Source organism: Triturus cristatus, chromosome 3_2 (assembly GCF_964204655.1).
Source record: "Triturus cristatus chromosome 3_2, aTriCri1.1, whole genome shotgun sequence".
Taxonomy (NCBI): Eukaryota; Metazoa; Chordata; class Amphibia; order Caudata; family Salamandridae; genus Triturus; species Triturus cristatus.
Genome location: NC_140584.1, coordinates 882,142,215 through 882,164,309, shown reverse-complemented (window position 1 = coordinate 882,164,309; position 22,095 = coordinate 882,142,215). Strand labels below are relative to the sequence as shown.

The following is a 22,095-nucleotide window of genomic DNA, read 5'->3' as shown; positions in this document are numbered from 1 at the left end:
CTGGACTGGGAGCCAGTGGAGATTATTGAGGTGTGGAGAGATGTGGTTATTTCATGGAATATTCAGGATGAGTCTGGCAGCGACAGTCCGGGTGGTTTGAAATCTGTGTAAGTCATGGGCTGGGATTCCAATGTAGAGGGCATTTCTGTAATCAAGTCTACTTGTGATAAGAGCCTGGGTGACCGTTTGTCTGGTGTTTAGTGGGATCCATTTGAAAATCTTGTGGAAGCATGATGAAGAGACGACATTGATCTGTCTGATCTTGGAGCGATTGGTGTCCAGGATGATCCCGAGGGTCTTGGCATAGTTTGCAGGGGTGGGTGCGGGATCCCATTTGGGGGCCACTAAGAGGCGTCACAAGGGGAGTGGTTGTTGGTAAAGATTAGGGCGTTGGTGTCTATGTTGAGCTGGAGGCATTTCTTTTTCATCCAAGCTTCGACGTTGCTCATGCAATTGGCGAAGTTTGCTTTGGCGGTGCTAAGGTAAGGGAGAGGATGAGCGGTGTGCCATCGGCGTAGGATACTATGTTGATGCCGTGGGCTCTAACGATGTCTGCGAGTGGCGTCATGTAGACGTTGAAGAGTGTTGGACTGCGCGACGATCCTTGAGGCACTCCGCTGATCAGTTTCTTGTGTTCTGAGGTGTAGGGGGAAGTCTAACTTGTTGAATTCGGTCTGTGAGGAAGGAAGATATCAACTTGAGGGCTAGTCCGTAGATTCCCAAGTTCTAAAGCTTTCTGATGAGTGACTTGTGGGAGACCGTATCAAAAACTGCAGAAAGGTTGAGGAGAATGAGTGCGGCCGTTTCTCCTCTGTCGAGGATGCTTCTGATGTTATCGGTGGCAGCAGTGAGGGCTGCTTCTATGCTGTGGTTGGTGCGAAAGCCTGAGTGAGAGTCTGCCAGGAGTTGATGGAGTTCCACATTGTATGCAAGTTTGGTATTGATGGCTTTCTCCATGGATTTAGCTGGAAAAGGCAGGAGCATGTGGGTCTTTAGCTGCTGAGGGTGTTGGTGTCTGCTTAGGTTTCTTCGTTAGGGCATTGAATTCTTCTAGTAAGATGGGAAGATGGCGGTGGTTGTGGAGGTCGTGATGATAGCGGTGAGCGTGAGGGAGATGATGGTTCTTCCAAGGTTGTATATGAAGTGGGGGCATGGGTCTGAGGGAGCTCCTGTATGGATGGTATTCATCAGGGCAGTGGTTTCTTTGTTTGAGACAGGTTTCTAGTTGCTTAGCTGCTGTTTGGCGATGAAGGAGGTGTCCAGCTAGTTGGGGGAGTTTGTTTCAGTATGATGTGAGTAGCATGTGTTTTAGATCTTGGCAGTCTTCTGTTCGAAGAAGTTTGAGATGTTGCTGCAGAGTACTTGGGAAGGGATGTTGTTGTCGTTGGCAGCTCCAGGATTGGAGAACTCCTTGACAATGGTGAATAGTTCTTTGCCACTGTTGGAGCTGGTTTCGAGTCGGGGCCTTTTTCTTTGTGTCTTATAGTTGTTGGTGGTAAAGGTTGAGCGTGACTTTGTATGTGGATCTAGCGGTGGTGTTTATGTCCGGTCTCCATTTTCTCTCAAGTTGTTTGGAGTGGCACTTGGACTCCCTGAGGTCGTTTAAGTACCAGCTGGGTCATTTGATGTTTTTGTAGGTCTTATTTCTTGTGGGAGCGGTGCGGTTGGCGCAGTCGGTAAGCCATTTATTGAAGTGCTTGATGTCGACAGCGAGGTTTCTGGTGTGGTTGGGTGAGCGATCCTATAAGGTTGTGGTCCAGTTTTCTTCAGATATTTTGCCCCAGTGTCTTGATGGGGCTTTGGATTTTTCTGGTGGAGTGGTTTGGTGGGCGGATATCTTGAAATGTTTGATGTAGTAGTCAGACCATGTCAGTGGGGTTGTGTGGGTAGGGGTGATCCTGTTGTTGGAGGAGAAAATGGGGTAGAGAGTGGGGCTTGCTGTGTGGGTTTGTCCTTGGACAAGCTGGGTGAGGCCGAGGTTGCTGTGGCTGTTGAGGAGGGCTGTTTATTGATGCAGTTTATTGATCTGTGAAGAGGGTGGCGAAGACGTCTGCAATGCATTTGCCAAATTCCCCTCTGGGAGCCGGGGGACGATAGGCGAGGGTTCGCCTAAAAGTGGCATTGTAGTCCTTTCATATTTGGAAGTGGAGGTGTTTCATGAGGTTTGTTTCCGAGTCCGTGGAGATGGTGCAGTCAATTTGGTTTTTGTAGATGATTGCGAGTCCTTTGCCTGGTTTGTAGGTTCAGTCCTGATGTATAATTTTGTAGGTGGGTGGGATGGCTGCAGCGATGTCCAGGTTGGAGGCTGGGTTGAGCCAAGTATCGGTCAGGAAAAGGTCGGTGTGTTGCTGTTGAGGAGGTCTCAGATTTCGGTGGAGTGTTTCCTGAGGGATTGGACGTTGAGGAGCGTGGCGGACAGTTGGTGTGGGTTGGTGGCGTGCGTCAGTTGTTTGGACATGGTGGTGTCGGCGTCTGAGATGTGTCAGGTGAAATCTCAATGGGGCATGAGAAATGTCCTACCGCGGTGCTGGGGGATGTGCAGCAGCAGCGTATTTGCCGGTATTTGTTGTTGAGGTCGAGGAGGAGAAGTGGCGGCGTTGGTTTTCTCTGGTGGCAGCTGTGGTTGGGGTGTTGCGTTGGTTGGTAGTGGGGCAAGGGTTCCTGACACTGGGCGCAGTCCAGGCACAGATGGGCATGCCAGTGGCGCACCTTCGGCACGGTTGTGCTGCGGCCTGCATTATGTTGGTACTGGGGTTGGTGGGGCTTTTGTTGGTGAGAAAACTCGGGCAGCAGTGGTGTCACCTGGTCAAAAAGCGCCAACTGGATCAGGTTGGAACAAGCAGTAACTGGACGCCAGTGGCAAGCTCTGTGCTCAGGTGCCTACAAATGTGGTCACGCTGCAGCCTACTTTAAGTAGCTCCTGGGGTTGTTGGTGCTTCTGTTGGCAGGAGAAACGGTGAGTGGGCACACCGGGGCAGAGGCAGTGTCACCTCGACACAGGATCAGGCCGGAACAAGCAGGAACTGGAGGCTTCTGGCAAGTGGCGAGCAAGGTGCCCAGGAGTGCAGTTCAGTGGATTGCAAAACAAATTTTACTGGTTTAAGGTTGTCACTGGTATATGATAAATACTTGGATCGTTTCAGGAGTTATTGAGGACAGTGGAAATGTTCTGGACAAAAATGCACGTATATGAGATCCTTCTTTCAAACTATAACCGATCGCTTTGCTGCCTAAATATCCTCTTATATCAAATGCAATGGTGAGACATGCCAGTGCCCTAATTGCAAGTGCCCCGATAAAGCGGCTCATACCCGTTACTGATACTGTGTGGTATTACTACATCTTTACTGGGCCAGTACAAGTTTTGCTTCTGGAATAGGAACAATAACTGGAAATTGGTATTACCGAACTGGTCATTTATTCCACCTTTTTAGCATGTTTTAGGCGATAGGAGAAATCAGGATAATTATAATGAAAACCTAAGTTCTGCTGGTATGCTCAGACGTGGGTCACTTGCTCGCTAAGCCATGTAACTTAAGCTGCACCTTAGTAATGAGTCCCATCAGGCTGAAGGATGTCTAGGGTTTCCAATGATTTCTAGTAGAGAGGACATGCCTAGAAGATCGGCTGAACATTCCATACTGGTGTGGGAGATGGTCTGGTGTATATAGGGTTGGTCCCTTCCTGTAGTGGAACAATCGGCAAAGAAAACAAAAATTCACCTCAGAGTAACCGTGAGTGGCTTAAATCACCCAAAGCATTCCTTTTATTACCTTTTTCTTAGAATTTCAGGATGTCCCACTTGTAGTCCGTGATTTGCAGCATTAATAATTGACATAGATGGTGGTTATATCATGTACGTACATGGTGGGGTGGCAGCAAAGTCACGAGTCTATATGAAGTTTTTTCATGCTCGGTTGGGTGGTTTTGGAGACGCTCAGTATATGGGAGAGTGAAAATTAAGTATATGTTGTTTAGAGTGCGGGAAAGCTCTGGTTGATTGAAATAATTGGACATTTAGATAGCTCTGTTTTTCGTATTGGCGATCCCTGAGTTAGAATCTTGTTAAGATGCGCCCTGATCACATGTTGAGAATTCAGCACATGTTTAGAAATTTAGTGAATGACATACACAAGAAATGCAGTAATTCTCTTTTTCTTTCTTTCAACCTTGCATTCCCACAGTTAGCTTATTTGCAGTAACTTCGGAAACTAACTTCGTCTACGCCCCCTCAGACAGGGGTGTCTGTGACATGAAGCGGACATGTGTATAATCCAAACTTTATAACGCATCTCGGGGCAAAGTATGTTTCATTTCTGTGAAACAGATGAAGACATTTCAGTTCTTTAAACTAATCTGGAAAGTATTTATTTTTATTTGCACAACTGCCTCAATAAGAAATGGTGCCTGAAGCTCACTCTGAGTCAGAGATTTTGTTAAATATATAATTGAGTTTTGCAACAGACTGCCTTTCTTACGTAGCCATGTACCACCCTGCATTTGTCAGTTAAAAGAAACCAGACTGAGGGCCAGATTCATATACTTGCTCAAGCCCTGTTTCTACGCCATGTCGGCTGAGTAAATTACTTTGCTGCCAAAAAGCCGGTCATTTTTAAAGCATTGCCAAGAACCGCTGTCACAGCAGTTTCTATCTATGCTTTTTGCTGTTTACTGCAGGGCTCCGTAAACCCTCCCTTCCATTGTCCATCTTGCCTTGCCCCCACCCACCCTCCCTCCCATTGTCCGTCTTGCCTTGCGGCCACCCTCCCTCCCGTTGTCCATCTTGCCTTGCCCCCACCCTCCCTCCAGTTGTCCGTCTTGCAATACACCCTCCCGTTGTCCGTCTTGCCCTGCCCCACCCTCCCTCCTATTGTCCGTATTACCCCCACCATCCCTCCCATTGTCCGTCTTGCCCCCACCCTCCTGTTGTCCAATTTGCCCCTCTCCCCTCCCGTTGTCCGTCTCGCCTTGCCCCCACCCTATCTCCCATAGTCTATCTCACCTTGCCCCCAGCCCCCCTCCCCTTTTCTGTCTTGCCTTGCCCCCACCTACCCTCCCCTTGTCTGTCTCGCCATGCCCCCACCCGCCCTCCCCTTATTAGTGTCGCCTTGCATCCTATCTCCCGTGGTCCATGTTGCCTTGCAACTCACACTCCCTCCTATGGTCTGTGTTGCCTTGCAATATGGTCCGTGTTGCCTTGCAATATGGTCCTTGTTGCCTTGCAACCAATCTTCCCTCCCTCCTGAAGTCCGAATTGCCTTGCAACCCACCCTCCCTCCCATTGTCCGCGTTGCCTTGCAACTCACCCTCCCTCCCGTTGTCCATATTGCCTTGCAACCCACCCTTCCTATCGATGTCCGTGTTTCCTTGCAACCCACCGTCTCTGCCGATGTCCATGTTTTCTTGCAACCCACCCTCTCTCCAGATGTCCGTGTTGCCTTGCCCCACCCTCCCTCCCGCTGTCTGTAATGCCTTGCCCCACCCTCCCTCCCGTTGTCTGTGATGCCTTGCCCCACCCTCCCTCCCGTTGTCTGTGATGCCTTGCCCCACCCTCCCTCCCGTTGTCTGTGATGCCTTGCCCCACCCTCCCTCCCGTTGTCTGTGATGCCTTGCCCCACCCTCCCTCCCGTTGTCTGTGATGCCTTGCCCCACCCTCCCTCCCGTTGTCTGTGATGCCTTGCCCCACCCTCCCTCCTGTTGTCTGCGATGCCTTGCCCCACCCTCCCTCTCGTTGTCTGCGATGCCTTGTCCCACCCTCCCGCCGCATTCTGCGATGCCATGGAATGGTCTGCGATGCCCTGCCCCACTCTCCCTCCTGAGGTCTGGGATGCCTTGCAAAATACTACAAGAACACATTCTTGGTTGTGGTGTGCACTTGTGGAAATCTGAAATAATTTCTGTTAGCATAAGCTGAAGCCATCTTTTTTGTGGCTTCCATTTTGTTGGCTTTGTAATTCTCCCATCCTTTGCTGCTCGTCTTTTTCCCTGCCTGTGCTGTCTATTTTAGTTGACTTCCTGACTCAGCTAAAAGCAATGTGCATTTTGAGAGTTTGTAGCTGCCAGAACACCTGGTCTCAGACTCAACTGTCAATCATTTACTGCTACCATAAGCACTCCTGCTCCCCCTCCCACTTTGCTGACCAAGTGATCTCCCATCTGCCCATGTTTGTTGGTAACTATTCCTGTGTAGGCCTGTACCTTCTATTTGTATCCATATGCTTACCAGTGCAGAAAAAGCTGTATATAAGGCTGTGTTCTGTGACTTCAATGTGCTACCTCAGGCAGCACTTGCTGTGTGGACGTAGTCCCACTCATGAGTGATTAATAAACTTGTTATTTGAATTCCAGCTTCAGTGCCAATCTCTGTTTTGTTGGTCTATGGACCCGTAGACAGAGAAGGGTGACCCCTGCTCCGGTGTGCACACTAAAAGGCACATTTCCACAGTTGGCGCCCGACACATGGGTCCACATCGGAGACGCGGCTATCCCAAGGAGTGGTCTTGATGGAAGAGTGGAATATTTCTGAGGAGACGTCCTGCATGAGGAGACCCTTGTCTTTGCAGCCAAAGTGATTTTTCCGTTTTTCTCAATTTGACCCTCCAGGTGTTGGCCGGTCCCGACTGAGGTATCCTTTGGCGTAATTTTTTACAGTGATCATTAGGTCGACCAAGAGATAGGCAGTTGGAGGTTGGAGACTCTTGTTTGGTAAGGTCACCGAAGCGGGACTCTTGTTTGCTTGGCCAAGATTCTGGTTTTCTTTGTTTGATTTATTTTTTGCAAAAAAATAAAGGCAGGTAATGTGGAGATTTTTCTCCACTTTTGAATATTTTTTAATAGTAATATTTTAGAAAAACGTGGTAGCATGCCTGGTTCCAGCACACTCCATAGGCTGTGTTGCTGTCTTGGTGGTACCAAAACAGATTTAGAAAGAAGTCAGCCGGGGGGCCCCAGAGGGGACACCTAATAGACATATGTATGTTAAATATGGTATTTCTTCCATAATGTATAGTACACTGTGGAACAAATATACAAAAAAGGATCCCGATCTACAATGGCCAGTGAATGGGTCATTTGACTTTAAAAAGATTCAATATGTAGAGCAGTGTTTATTCAAGAAAAAAGTCAACAAGATATGTTTGATTGTGTACGAATGTGGGAGAAAGAAGTGCAAGAGAGAGTGAGGAAAGAAGAAGCTATAGCAGAAAAAGAACAGCGAAAAACAATATATAAAAAAGCGTTGGAATTAAAAAATAAAGAGATGAAGGCAATAAAAGAAAAAGAGGAAAGGGAGCGTCGTTTAGAGGTAATTGGCCAGTACCCTATTAGGCGCTCCATTTATCCCGTACTTAATAAACCTCAGGATGACTCCATTTTGTTAGATCGACCTCTACCCCCATATACATTTCCCTCTTTCCCTGAGAATGATCTTTCTGAAGAAGAACATTTTTCATCAGATGATAAAGACTTAGATAAGCAAGATGGACGGCAGACTCGCTCTACTTTGACTGTTGACTAAAAAGCCCCTATTAGATTCACTGCTTGCAAAGAAGCTTGTGGGACTACTTCTGCTCCAGACCTTGTAGCAATGGTTCAGCAGTGGAAGGAATTACAGCAGTTGTATTTTGCAGAGAAATTCACCTGGTAGGTAATACTTGGTTTTAGAAACATTTCGAAAAACTTAAAGCTCACTGATATCAATTCTGATTATAAATAATTAGATGATGGAACTTTCCTTTTGTCAAATATACTTGATCTAATTAGGCGAGTAGTTAAATTAAGACATGATACACTATGTTTAAAAGCGGAGCAAAAATCAGCTAGTACAGTTAAAACTGCACAAACCGTTCAGACCCCAGTGCAAAAAGAAGTAGTTTTGAGGACAGACAATGACCCTAGTGATACTGTGGTTACTGTAAAACCAATGCGTGAAGCTGCGCCTCTGTATGTTCCTCTGAAGGGTGCGGGAACAAATGACGATAAAACTTCAGATGATGCAAAGGGATATTTTGTTTATAATTGGGTCTATACTCCTTGGAGTAGAGTAGATGTTATGGCTCTTAAGGCTGCTTTGCCTGATCCGCGGAAAAATCCGGCTGCTTTCTATGAAGAAGTGGAAGGGGCCATTAGCTCCTGCACTATGACCTTGCCAGATATTGATACGTTTTTTGGACTTATTTTGCCCCCTGATATGTGGAGAACAATTTGGAAAAAGATGATAATGTAGCATATGGTGATACTTGGGTGCATTTAGAAGAAATCGATGCGGCTAGAGAGCCTGCACAGAAGCCACAACAGGAGATATTAGATCTTCTCAAAGCTATGGTGACTAAGTTGAAAACTCTCTTACTCCCTAACTAAATAGATTGGACTACGTTAGCGTCTTGTAAACAGAAAGCGGATGAGTCAGTTTCTGATTTCGTTACACGATTTGAAGAGACATTTGATGACTTTAGTGGGCAGTTATTGACAGATGACACAGGTAAGCATTTGTTCGTCGACAAATTTATCGCTAACATGTTGCCAGAAATAGCTAGTTGCCGTAAGGCCAGTGAGAGTTCGTGGACTACGTCTTCCCCAGTCTCCCTTTTGACTATGGCCCAGTATTATGAGCGTGAGGGATTGAAAGCAAAAGGCAAAGATGATAAGAAGGTAAGGATTTAAAGACAAAAGTTATGATCAACTTTGTCTTCTGATCAGTGTGCTTATTGTAAAGGGATTGAACATTGGTGTTCTGAGTGCCCCCTTTTGCGAGGTCAGCAGTATTAACGGGGTAGAGGAAGTATGAGAGGACGCCCAGGGAATTCAGGAAATAGGGGAGGAATAGGACCTCGCCCCCGGTTTGAGGTAGTTGAACACGGACCAAATTATTCTAATACCTTTGATAGACGAAATCAATATCAAATGTCTGATTATTTGGCTAATGGTTTTGGGGATTCTGATTATGCATAGGAATGCCTAGGATGGGGTAAGGAACCGGTTTAGGTCTCATTAGATCAGAAAGGTCCTTATGTTGATGCAAATGTCTTGAGCTCTACTGATCGGTTTCTGGTTGATACAGGAGCTACTCGTAGTGCTCTGTCTAAAAAATTGGTTCCTAGGGCTCCCTTGTCTGGCGCAATGATAACATCAATAGGATTCGATGGAACACCTACATCTAGCCCACTGTCACAGCCACTTGCATTTAGTCTTGATAAACTCACTGCAGCATGTCCATTTTGGCTTTCCCCTACCACACCGGATAATATCGTGGGCATTGCTATGCTTAAATATTTTCGTGCTACAATACGTTGTTCCACAGAAGGTGTGCGTGTTATCTTAAATGATAACTATCCAATGGTTGAGACGTCTTGTCTTATCAAAGAGGATATCGCTGTGACATCTTTTCCTAGTACTTTATGGGCTACATCAGATACCGATGTGGGACAAATGGTTATTCCACCAGTTCATATTCAAGTGAAGGAAGGTTCTTCATTGCCTCGATTGCCCCAATATAAAATATCTTGGGAAGGCAAAGAAGCATTGGCGCACATTGTTCAGGATTTGATCAAGGTGCGGGTTGTGGAAGAAGTCCCTTATAACATTTGTAATAGCCCTATCCTTCCTATTTTAAAACGAGACACTGACACTAAAATTCACAGATTCATTATTGATTTACAAGAGGTTAACAAAATCGTGGTGCTCCAATATCCGGTAGTCTCTGACATGACAACACTTCTTACTATGGTTCCTCCTACTGCCACTACATTTAGTGTAATTGATTTGAAAAATTCATTTTTTTCAATAACTATTCACACGGACAGCCGTTATTTGTTCGGCTTCACTTTGAATAATAGATCATACAGATTCTGTAGAGCTCCACAAGGGTATACAGAGAGTCCTAGCATTTATAGTCAGGCATTGAAAAGGCAGCTTGATTATTTTCCTGTGCTGAAAGGGGTGGCTCTTATTCAATATGTCGATGACATCTTGTTGGCTGCCGATACCCCTGAACAGTGTACAGAAGGAACACTGTCATTATTATGATTTCTTGCCTCTCATCATCACAAAGTCTCTCGAAAGAAATTGCAATTTTGTAGACTGAAGGTCACCTCCTGTCTAAGGAGGGACGTGTACTCACACCAGACCGCATTCACACCATTTTAGATACTCCTGTGCCCCGTACTCAGAAGGATGTTCGTGCATTCATTGGCCTTGCTTCTTTCTGTAGGCAGTGGATCCCCAGCTTTTCGTACATTATTAAACCCTTGTTGGCCCTTTTGACTAAAGACACTCCGATGCCTCTCCTATGGACTACTGAATGCCAGAATGCCTTCCAACAGCTACGTCAAGCTCTTTGTTCGGCACCAGTATTAGGAGCTCCAGACTACACTAAGACTTTCACACTCTATGTACACGAGAGGGAAGGTTGTGCCCTCTCAGTTTTAACACAGACACACGGTGATAAACAACGTCCTTGTGCATATTTTTCGGCTGTCCTTGATCCAGTTGCCCGCGCACTGCCTGGTTGTTTCCGAGTGGCAGCGGCTGTGTCCATACGTCAGAGTGAAGGAATAGTCTTGTTACATAGATTGTTTGTGTTAGTACCTCATTCAGTTGATGCCTTGTTAAATCAAACAAAGACACAACATCTGACTAGTGCCCGCTTGACAGGATATCAATTGACACTTTTGGCCCCTCATATCACGTTGAAAAGATGTTTGACTCTGAATCCTGCTACATTATTGCTACTTCCAGCTACTCGGTCCCAGCCACAAGAGCTACATGATTGTATATCCCTTACTGAAGAACACAGAGAGTGTCGTGTTGACTGGCAAGATACACCTCTTTCTAGTGCTGATGGGGAGTTGTGGGTTGATGGGTCCTGCTTGAAGCTGCCTGATGGCACGACATCTGCTGCTTATGCAATTACAACACTTCAGACAGTAGTTGAGACAGCTCGTCTCCCACAGAAACCAGCTCAAGCAGCCGAGTTGATAGCACTGACAAGAGCATGTGAGCTTAGTACAGATTTGCTTGTTAACAATTACACTGATAGCCAATACGCCTTCGGCGTGGCTCATATCTTCGGGCAGCTTTGGAGAGAAAGAAGCTTTCTCACTTCACATGGGACACAAATAGTGCATGGGGAATTAGTACATAATCTCCTTACTGCCTTGACCTATCCTAAGAAAGTGGCAATTGTTAAATATAGCGCACACAAGAAATTGACCGATAAAATAGGAGCAGGCAATGCCTTTGCGGATTACACAGCTCGAGAGACGGCAACCACATCTATGCATGTAGTTAAATCACAGGCTGAACGTTGGCATGATGCCAGGCAAGAGGTGCTGGACATGCAACAATCTGTCTCTGTTGATGAACTAGACTAATGGTCCAAGGAGGGAGCATTGGATGATGAGGGCTGTTGGAGAAATAAAGAAATGACAAAATGCAAGTTACCCGCAGCCTATTTACGCCCTATGATTCACATGGCACATGGGCCAGCACATGTTGGAACATCCTCAATAGCAAAGCAACTTATGCAAGTTTGGGCTCATCCAGATATTGTCAGTATGGCTAAGAAAATAGTCCAGTCTTGTTTGATCTGTCTCCAGTATAATCCTGGAAAGGGAACACGAACTCCAACAGGAGGGTTTGCAATACCTACTGCACCTTTTGAGGTACTGCAAATGGATTACATCCAGCTTGAGCGCTGTAACAACCTGAAGTATGTCTTGGTAGTGGTTTGTGCCTTTAGTAAATGGGTGGAGGCATACGCTACGAAAGATAATACAGCTCTTACTACAGCAAAGGTGCTCCTAAAGGAGTTCTTTCACCGATTCGGCATTTGCCAAGTTTTGTGGAATGACAACGGTCCCCATTTTATTGGGCAAGTTGTTGAGTATCTCATGAAAGGATTGGGAACTAAGCAGAAGTTTCATGCTGCTTTTCACCCACAATCATCAGGACTAGTGGAACGTTACAATTCTACCCTGAAATTGGCTAAAATACAGGCTTCCACATCTTTGAAATGGCCTGATGAACTGCCTCTAGCATTGCTATCCATAGATCGATACCACGTACACGATCTGGCCTCACACCGTATAAGGTGGTTTTTGGAAGGCCAAAAGGCCAATGAATAGTTGGGGGATTCCTAAGCCACGCCCTATACATGATATACCCTATGTATTATTGAATGACTATTTGTCTCAGTTGACTGACAGTTTGTCTTCTATTTATCAACAGGTTTGGGAGACTCTTCCAGACAGGTCGCAAGGTGAGGGCCACTGCTTGCGCCCTGACGATTACGTGGTAATCAAGTCCTTCCGAAGGACCAGCTCCCTAGCACCGAGATGGCGAAGCCCTGAACAGGTGCTACTGGCTACCAGAACTGCAGTTTGAGTGAAGAACCGGAAAAACTGGGTCCATGCGACACACTGAAGTAAAGTGTTGCAAGACCTAGTGAGCCCAGCTGCGTTGGCAGATCACCACAATATCCTGGTCACCGAGAAAGGACAAGCCACGTCACCTGAAGGATCTGAGGAAGTCCTCCTGGACCACACGATTCCTGGTAGATCTCGATATCAGCTGTGACTCAGGAAGAAAGACACTTTGTTGCTGAAAAAGACTGTTTGAGCCACTGTCCCGGGTGGTTAAAGACTAACTTCAAAGGGGGAGAGCCTTTTAGTGACTATTCGTCTCAATGTTAGTGAAGAATCCAACGCCTGCCCAGGACCTTAGGGCACCATCTGTTTTGTTGTTTGTCAATGAAATGAATATGCCTAAGGAGAAGAAACCAACTGCTGCAAGAGTTTGTAGTAAAAGAACAATTATTGTTACTGGACGTACTTTCACTATTGTTATTGTTGCCATAATAACATGGATTCTGGAGGAAGTAGCTGCTGTCTGAAATCTACTGACTGCTACTACTCATCTCCCTATTGAACACCACTACTTTATTCTTCCTTATCATGAGCAGAAGCACAGAATGTCCTACCTCAATAACACTTTCATTCAGATGTTGCACCATACACACAATGCTACGAATGTTACCAACTGCTGGGTATGTGGAATGATGCCAGCTCATCAGAAAAAGAGAGGAACGCCTTTTATTCCTTTGCCGTTTTCACATAATGGCTCCTGCAGAGCTTGGGCTTCTCATATCACTAATATTACTAACTTTGATGTAGGAAGACTTAAAGCTCAGTTGAAGAAAGTCTGCTATCCTGATGAGGAAGGGGACCCACAAGCCAAAGGAACTCTATGGGAAATGGAGGAGTATCGCCGAGGAAATTCCATCACACTATGTTTTCCCCAACACTCGAACCATCAAGGGTAATGGACCTCCTGTTATTGCTGTTACTAGAGCTCGAGTGGCTCTCTGTGTGAGCAGTATTGGCAGTATCCCTGTGGTAAAACGTGACTGTACTTTAGTGTTAACCATTACTGGAATGACCAATAGCAGTTTTTTGTCCTCACACAATACTCATTTCATTTGCAGAAGTAAAGGTTATTATCATCTACCTATTGGTTGGTCCGGCATCTGCTATGTGTCCTTTTTGCTTCTACCTGTGGTTTTGGCACCTGCACCCTACCATAAAGACTATAAACTGTATAATGACATCTCTAAGAGCTGATTCAAGAGGACAATAAATAATGATGAGATGGATCAAACTGATACTGCACTACAGCAGTATATTGACTTTAATTTGGGACTGTTCTTCTTTGTTGGTGCGGCCTTAAACAGCAGAAAGATCAGGCGCTTGACATGTGTTGTAGAAGCTATAACCAATCAGACAGCAATGGCGCTTGGAAATATCACAGAAGAACTACAAATTGCGAGAATTGTGATGCCCCAAAATAGGATGGTCCTTGATGTCATCTTGGCTGACCGTGGTTGAGCATGTCGCATCATCGGGAGTAGCTGCTGCGTTTATATCCCTGACCACACCCCTTCTGTTTTTGGTGCAATCTCCAAGATGCATAAAATAGCCACTGAAATCCACCAGGATTCAGGGACTTGGACTGGATGGCTATGGAACATGTTTACTGTATGGGGTTGGAAACTATTGTCAGCCCTATGTATATTTCTTGCTATTCTTTTCACTTGTTGCCTATGTATCCAATGCAGCCCGATGCTTTGTTCTCCTTGTTTTTCTACTTGTACCTCATGTATACCAACTAAACAAAATATTGAGAATGTAAATGCCCGATTAGCAAGTGATCAAGAAATTAATGAAATGATGCAGATCGATATAAACGATATTTTTCGTATTCCCTCAAAAGCATAAGAAAATGTCTTCAGCATATGCTAAAAGGGTCGTCTGTGGAAATCTGAAATAATTTCTGTTAGCATAAGCTGAAGCCATCTTGGTTGTGGCATCCATTTTGTTGGCTTTGTAATTCTCCCATCCTCTGCTGCTTGTCTTTTTTCCTGCCTGTGCTGTCTATTTTAGTTGACTTCCTGGCTCAGCTAAAAGCCATGTGCATGTTAAGAGTTTGTAGCTGCCAGAACACCTGGTCTCAGACTCAACTGTCAATCATTTACTGCTGCCATAAGCACTCCTGCTCCCCCTTCCCACTTTGTTGACTAAGTGACCTCCCATCTGCCCATGTTTGTCGGGAACTATTCCTATGTAAGCCTGTGCCTTCTATTTGTATCAACATGCTTACCAGTGCAAAAAAGCTGTATATAAGGCCTGTGTTCTGTGATTTCAATGTAATACCTTAGGCAGCACTTGAGAGTGCTGTGTGGATGTAGTCTCACTCATGAGTGATCAATAAACTTATTTGAATTCCAGCTTCAGTGACAATCTCTATTTTGTTGGTCTATGGACCCGTGGACAGAGAAGGGTGACCCCTGCACCGGTGTGCACACTAAAAGGCACATTTCCACACACTGTTCACATCAATTCATACTGAATTCCTCACAATTTGAACCACAACATACTACTTTTTGCATTGTTCAAACATTTATTTCTTGTTCATCATATAATCAATTCATCATTTTTAGTACCATACTGCTAGTACTCAATACATATTCTTTTACAGAAAAAAGTAATTTTTCATCAAAGCTTTACTATGATACCAAATTTACCATGTGACAATAATGTGAAAACATAGCACTTTGTCAACAAAAACATTGTTCATTTTTCATGCCGATGCATTTCGGGACTGCAAGATCCCTTCTTCAGGGGCATATCTCGTATCATCATCTACAACCGAAAATCCATTTAATTAATTAATATGATCATTCAGAAACTATCTCCAAATCATGGAAGTTTCTTAAACAAGTAAATCTGCCATTAGCCCAATGGTAGACTCCGGTAAAATCGTCGTCGGCGCTTCCGGTGCCTAACTCTAAGGATCTATGTAAGAGGTGAAATGTATGCTCCTAGATGCCTTGCCCCACCCTTCCTCCCGTAGTCTGTGCTGGCGGACTGTGCTGTGGAGGTCTGACGGTAGCGGTCTGTTAAACACATAGCAGAGCCTAACATGCAGACCGCCGCTGTCAGAGTGCCGACTTCCCCTTCCTGCACGGTTTGGCACACGAGCCACACCATGCAGGAACTGGGGGTGCAAATCCAGGGGATGGTACATGTGCCCACCCGCATACACCCTCAAGGTCCAGGAGTGGCATTTGCATCTCTGCCACTCTTTTCCTGGCGGGCTCACTGCAGTGAAGATGGCGGTGGACACTAAACTTGTAATATGCTCAGCTGTGCTGCAGCGGCACCCCCAGCATATTACAGCTCCCTGACCGTTGCATGTGGATCCCTGGTGGGCACATCAGTTGTGTTGCGGTCTGACTGACACACTTGTAATACTGCAGGCAGGCCCTCAGTGTGGCGGTGGTCAGACAACCACGGCGAGTACGGTGGTCTATAGCACTCGTAATAAGGCCCTTGGTGATGACATTTGCACACATTATCATTTGCGCGCAGTAAAAAACGTATTGGTTAATTCAATTGAAAATGTGTTGTCTGTAATGGCAGTGCACTTCGACACTAAGCATACTCAACATTATGCCACTCCACGCCCTTCTACTCTATGCCCTTTCACTCCATTCTACGACATTCCACGCACGCTACGACACCATGCCACTCCAATCTGCGCCTCTTGCTCCATGACACAACACAACACACCACTCCACTCTATGCCCCTCAACTGCACACCACTCCCCAACCCATTCTTCCCCACTCCACTCCTATCTATCACACTTCACTCTACCTCACCCACTCCACTTCGCTATAATCTACACCAATCTAATTTACCCACTCCACCCAGTCTACCCCAATCCACTCCACTCTAATCTACTCCACCCCAATTTACCCACTCCACCCCAGTCTATCCCACCGCACTCTACCCCACTTCAATCTGCCTGACTCCAATCTACCCCAATCTGCTCCAATACGATCCAACCCCACTCCAGTCTACCACAGTCTATTCCACTCCAGTCTACTCCAATCCACCCCACTCTGCCCCACTCCAGTCTACCCTGTCCCATCCCAGTCTGCCCCACACCACTCCAATCTACCCCATTTTCCAATCTACTCCCCTTCAAACTATCCCTATCCACTCCAATACAATACAATCTCCCCCTCTCCATTACCATCTACCGCACTCCATTCTACCCCAGTCTACCCACTCCACCCCAATCTACTGCACCCCACTCAATAATACCCCACTGTGCTTCATTCTACCCCACTCTGTTCCAATCCACTCCCAACCACACCACTTCAGTGTGCCCAAATCCAACCCACTCCCCTCCAATGTACCCGATTACACTCAAGTCTACCTCACTCCACTCGACTCCAGTCCAATCTACCCGGTCTAATTTACCCCACTCCATTCCAGTTTACCCCCTCCAATCCAAACTTCACTGCAATCTATCCAACTCTTCTCCACTCTGATCTACCTCACTCCACTCCAACCTAACCCACTCCACCCCAACCTATGCCACTCCACAACAATCTACCCCACTCCACCCCACCCACCACAATCTACCCCACTCTACCACAATCTACCCCACTCCACCACAATCTACCCCACTCCACCACAATCTACCCACTCCAATCTATCACACTACAATCTATCACACTCCAGTCCACCAAATCTACCCCACTCCACTCTAGCCAAATCTACCTCACTCCACTTCACTCTAATCTACCCCTCTTTAATCTACCACACTCCTCTAAAATCTACTTCACTTCAATTTAACCCTCTCCACCCAACTTCCATCTACCCCACCACAATCTCCCCCACTCAAATCTACCCCATCTACTCCACTCTTCTGCAATCTACCCCACTGCAATCTAGCCCACTTCACCACACCCCACTGCAATCTAGCACGCCACACCCCACTACAATCTAGCATGCCACACCCCACTACAATCTACCCCGCCCCACTCCACTCCAGTTTACCCTATTCCACTCCAATCTACCCAACTCCAATCTAGCCAACTCCAAACTACCCTACTCCACACTGTCCAACCACAATCATCCCTCTTCAATCTACCGCACCCCATTCCAATCTACCCTACTGTAATCCACCCAATCTACCCCATTCCACTCTAATGTACTCCAATTCAATCTACTGCACTCCACTTCACTCTTCGTCGATCGATCAATCTCACTCCACTCTAATCTCGACTCCACAACAATCTAACTCCACTCTACCCCACTCCACTCCAAGCTACTCTCCCACTATCTACCCCACTCCCATCTACCCACTCAAATCCACCAAATGTACACCAATCTACCACATTGTTTCACTTTACCCAGTCTACCCCACTCCACTCCAGTCTACCACGTGCTTCTCAAATCTACCCCACACTAGTCCAGTCTAACCCTCTACACCCCAATCCACCCCATTCCTCCAGAGTCTAGTCTACCCTACCCCACCTCAAACTACCCTACTCCAATCTACCTCATCCAATCGGTCAGACTCCAATCTATTCCACTTTAATCTACTTCACGTCACTCCAGTCTACTCCACCCTAATCCAATCTACCCCACCCCAATATACCCCTTCCTAATCTACTCCACCCTAATCTACCTCACTCTATTCTACCCCGATCTACTCCACTCTACCTCACTCTACACCACTGCAATCTACCTCACACCACTCTACCCAACTCCTCTCCAATCTACCCTGCTATAAATTACCCCACTCCAATCCATTCTTTTCAATCTACCCCACTCCAGTCTACCCCACTTCATTCCAATCTACTCTACTCTAATCCATCTATTCTACCCTGCTCCACTCAACCCTAATATACCTCACAATCTACTCCACTCCACACCACTCTTTCTTAATCCATCTCTCCACTCCAATCTTGACTCCAATCTATCCTACTCCACTCCACCCCACTCTACTCCAATCTACCCCATCCAATCCGTCCCACTCCAATCCACCCCGATCCACCTCCAATCTACTTCTCTCCACTCCTATCTACCCCACCATAACCCAATCCCCCAACTCCAATCTACCCCACCCCATCTCAGTCTACCCCACACCACTGTGAGAAAGTGGCTCTGTATATACTGTTCCCAAATAGGTACAGTGTGTACAGAGTCCCCAGGACCCAGAGGTTTGGCAGAGGTTAAAGTTAGATATAACCTTACTCTCTAAAGTGGTAGCTTGGTCGAGCAGTAAGGCAGTGTCGAAGGACAGTGTAAAGCATTTGTTGTACACACTCAGTCAGCAAATGGTCTCACACACTCAAGAACTGAACTCTAGGCCAATGATTTGTATAAAAAAATATATGGTTGTTCTATTTTAGAACCAACAATAGGTATCAAAATATACTTTCTCAGAATGAGATGCTTTAGTTAAATACTTTGCAATAGGCAATTGACTTTTGCAGATAATAGTTACAGTTTTGTTGCAATAGGCAACACAATTTCAAACACAATAATACATTGAGTTCAATGGGAATTTTAAGTTATGTGCACTTGATTACTTTCAGGGTTACTTTTCTAACTCCAGGACTGGATCCTAGATTCAGTCCTGGGACAGTTCTTGGAAACAAGTGAGTAAATTCGTTTTGGTTACTGTTGTGATTTTTAAGCAATATTTTGCTATTTTAAAAATTGACACTAACTTTTGCTAATCAAATTACCAATGTTATCCTACGGGAGGAAATTCACTTAGCAGGTAAGTGGGGTTATGGTTACTTTTTCTAGGTCAGTGTTGGATCCTAGATCCAGCACTAGTGTACCACCTGTACCTATATGAGAAACTGAGTTAAAGTTACACTGGCGATTTTTAAGGAATATTTATAAGTTTGCAAAATCGACACTTAGAAGAAATTTCATAGAAAAACAGTCAATGGTTTCCTATGGGAGAAAATTCAAGTTACGGGTAAAGTATGTTCTTGTTACTTTTATAATCCAGTGCTGGACTCCTAGGCTCATGACTGGGGCATCTATCTAAAACAGGTAAGTAATTACGTTTTCACAGTTGGTACGATTTTTAAAGAATATTTGAAGTTTGCAAAAATCGACACAGATGAAATTTCACAGAAAAACAGTCCATGGTTTCCTATGGGAGAAAATTAAGTTAGTGGTAAGTACGGTTGTAAGTACTTTTCAGGGTCAGTGCTGGGCACCAAGATCCAGCACTGGGATCTCTCCTAATAGCAGGTGAGTTATTCCGTTTTCGTTACTCGGTTGATTTTAGGTGAATGTTTTAAAGTTTAGAAACTCCACCCTTAGAAGAAATTTCAGAAGAAGCCAGTCAATGTTACCCTATGGAAGAAAAGTGAGTTATCGGCTTTTGGGTAAGTACTCAACGGGCAGAGTTAAGGTTCTGGACATAGACTCAGGGGTCTCCCAGGATTAGGTAAGTACACTTGTTACACCCTCAGCGGCACAGGGGCAGCCGGGTGCAGAGTGAGTTAGGCCCAATGTTATCCTGTGGGAGGCAGGGGGGCCTTGGTTGGTGGCTGCTGACTAGCAGGCCACGCGGCTGTGGGAGCAGAGCTCCTGGTCACTTGCTCAGGGCAAATGGGGAAGTAGGCAGGAGTAGAAGTTGCACTGCCAGGGCCACTCGGGCGGCTGGGTGCAGGGTGCTTTTGAGCCTTCGGGCGCTCAATGGATTTCAATGGGAAAGCTCAAGGACGAACAAAGGCTGCAAGCTCGGGGACGAAGATTCTTCAGGTGCCGCCACCACTTCGAGAGGTAAGTTGGGTAGTTGGAGGATAGGTAGGTACCCAGGAGTTGGGCACAGGGGGCCGCAGGGCGCTGGGTGCAGGGGTGCCTTTTGATGTCGAGAAATCTTACCCTCTGTTGATCGTGGTTGGGGAGGTCCCTGGTTCTGAGGCTGCAGGCGTCGTCAGGAGCGTCGAGGTGGGTCCTTGGGTGCCGGATTCAGGGTCCCAGTCGCCGGGGGGATGTCCTCGGGGTCTTTATCCCCTCCGGCACAGGCCAGGTTTGGCGGGTGCAGAGTGTGCAGGGTTCGCGGTTCTGGGATGATGCCAGGAGTTAGAAACTTGATTTGAGCAGAGCCACTGCTCATGGGAGTCCCAGGTGCTCAGAGTCACAAGGTAGCCAGGTCCTCCGGGGTTTGTGAGGTTGCTGGCCGCAGGAGGTGTCGGGATTTAGCAGGAGCAGGTCCGAGGGTCGACAGGCTGGTAGGACTGGGGCCAAAGCAGTTGGTGTCTTCCTCTTCTTAGCAGCTGCACGGCAAGTCTTCTTTCTTCTTGTTCTTCTTTGCTAGTTTGGAATCTGGAATCTGAGGAAGGAAGGTTCAGGGTGCCCCTAAATGCTAAATTTAGGGGCGTTACAGGTAGGTAGAGGGCAGGGACCACTGGGTCCCTGTCCGGGGGTGGGTACACTCCCTATCCTGCCACTCTCCTGTGGGAGGGGGCAGTGGCCTAGTCCAGATTGGGTAGGGCTCCCCATCTTCAAGATGGCGAGAGCCCGGAGATGTGCTTCACCTCGCCGTCCCCACCTGAGGGGTGGGTTTGGCAGGGCTGACACATCCCCTGTCCTTACTTGGAGTTTCCGGCCAGTCTTCCAGCCAGAGTGGGGGTCAGAACCGGTGGGGGCCAGTTGCTGAGTACAGCAAGTGGCCTGGAGAAGTTCACAAAGGCGGCATGCCTTTGAAGCTTCCCCCTGCCCATCCTGGGGGAGGAGACCTAGCACCTCGCCCAGGATGTGCATTGTTGCAGGCCCAGGAGAGTGGGGGTTCTCCACCCAGGGGGCCAACAACATGTGTCCTGTGTGGCAGCCTAGGCAGCCTCTCAGACAAGACGTGGATTGTAGGTTAGGTTTCAGGGGGCATCTCTAAGATGCCCTCTGTAGTGCTTTGTACATTAAATCCCACACTGGCATCAGTGCAGGTTTAATGTGCTGAGAAGTTTGATACCAAACTTCTCAGTCTTCAGTGTTGCCATTACGGGGCTGTGGAGTTCGTGTTTGACAAGCTCCCAGCACCATATACTCTTAAATGGCAGCACTGCACGTACAGTGCCCAGGATTGGACCTGGGTACTGTAGGGGCACAGGGCCCATGCTCCTGTGCCCACACCACTGGCATAGGGCACCAGGGGTGGCTGATGTATGCCAGGGCAGTTTAGGTTGTGGGCATGGCACACAGGGATGTGTGCCATGTCGACTCTTTGTTTTGTCTTGTACCCAGACACTCAGCCTGCAAGGGCAGTGGGTGTGTGTTGGGGTACAGGGCCTCTAAGGGTGGCACAAATAGTGCTGCAGCCCTTAGAGGCCTGCCCTGGTCACAAGGCCCTGGGTACCTATGGTACAATTTACCAGGGGCTGACATGTGGCCAGCGTTTGCCAATTTGGGTTTTAGGTTTTAGGGAAGGAACATAGGCCCTGGGCACCTGATTGGCAGGAGTCCAGGGCACACTCAGTCAAAGTACATTCAGCAATTCAGCAAAAAGTGGGGGCATACCATGCAAGAAAGATGGCACTTTCTCACAACCACTCTATCCAACACCACTCCAATTTACTCCACCCTAGTCCATTCCAATTTACCCCACTCCACTGCAGTCTGCCCAGCTCCTCTCCAATCTACCCGCTCCACCACAATCTACCCTACTTCAATCTATCACATTCTACCCTACTCCAAACTACCCCGCTACTATCTGTC

At 46.8% G+C, this 22,095-nt stretch overlaps 1 protein-coding gene across 5 annotated transcripts in view; it reads left to right on the top strand.

The window, feature by feature from the left end:
• The window catches only part of ZSWIM7 (zinc finger SWIM-type containing 7), a 536,971-nt gene that overhangs the window by 287,906 nt on the left and 226,970 nt on the right, over positions 1 to 22,095 (top strand). The gene's annotated exons all lie outside the window — the stretch shown is intronic.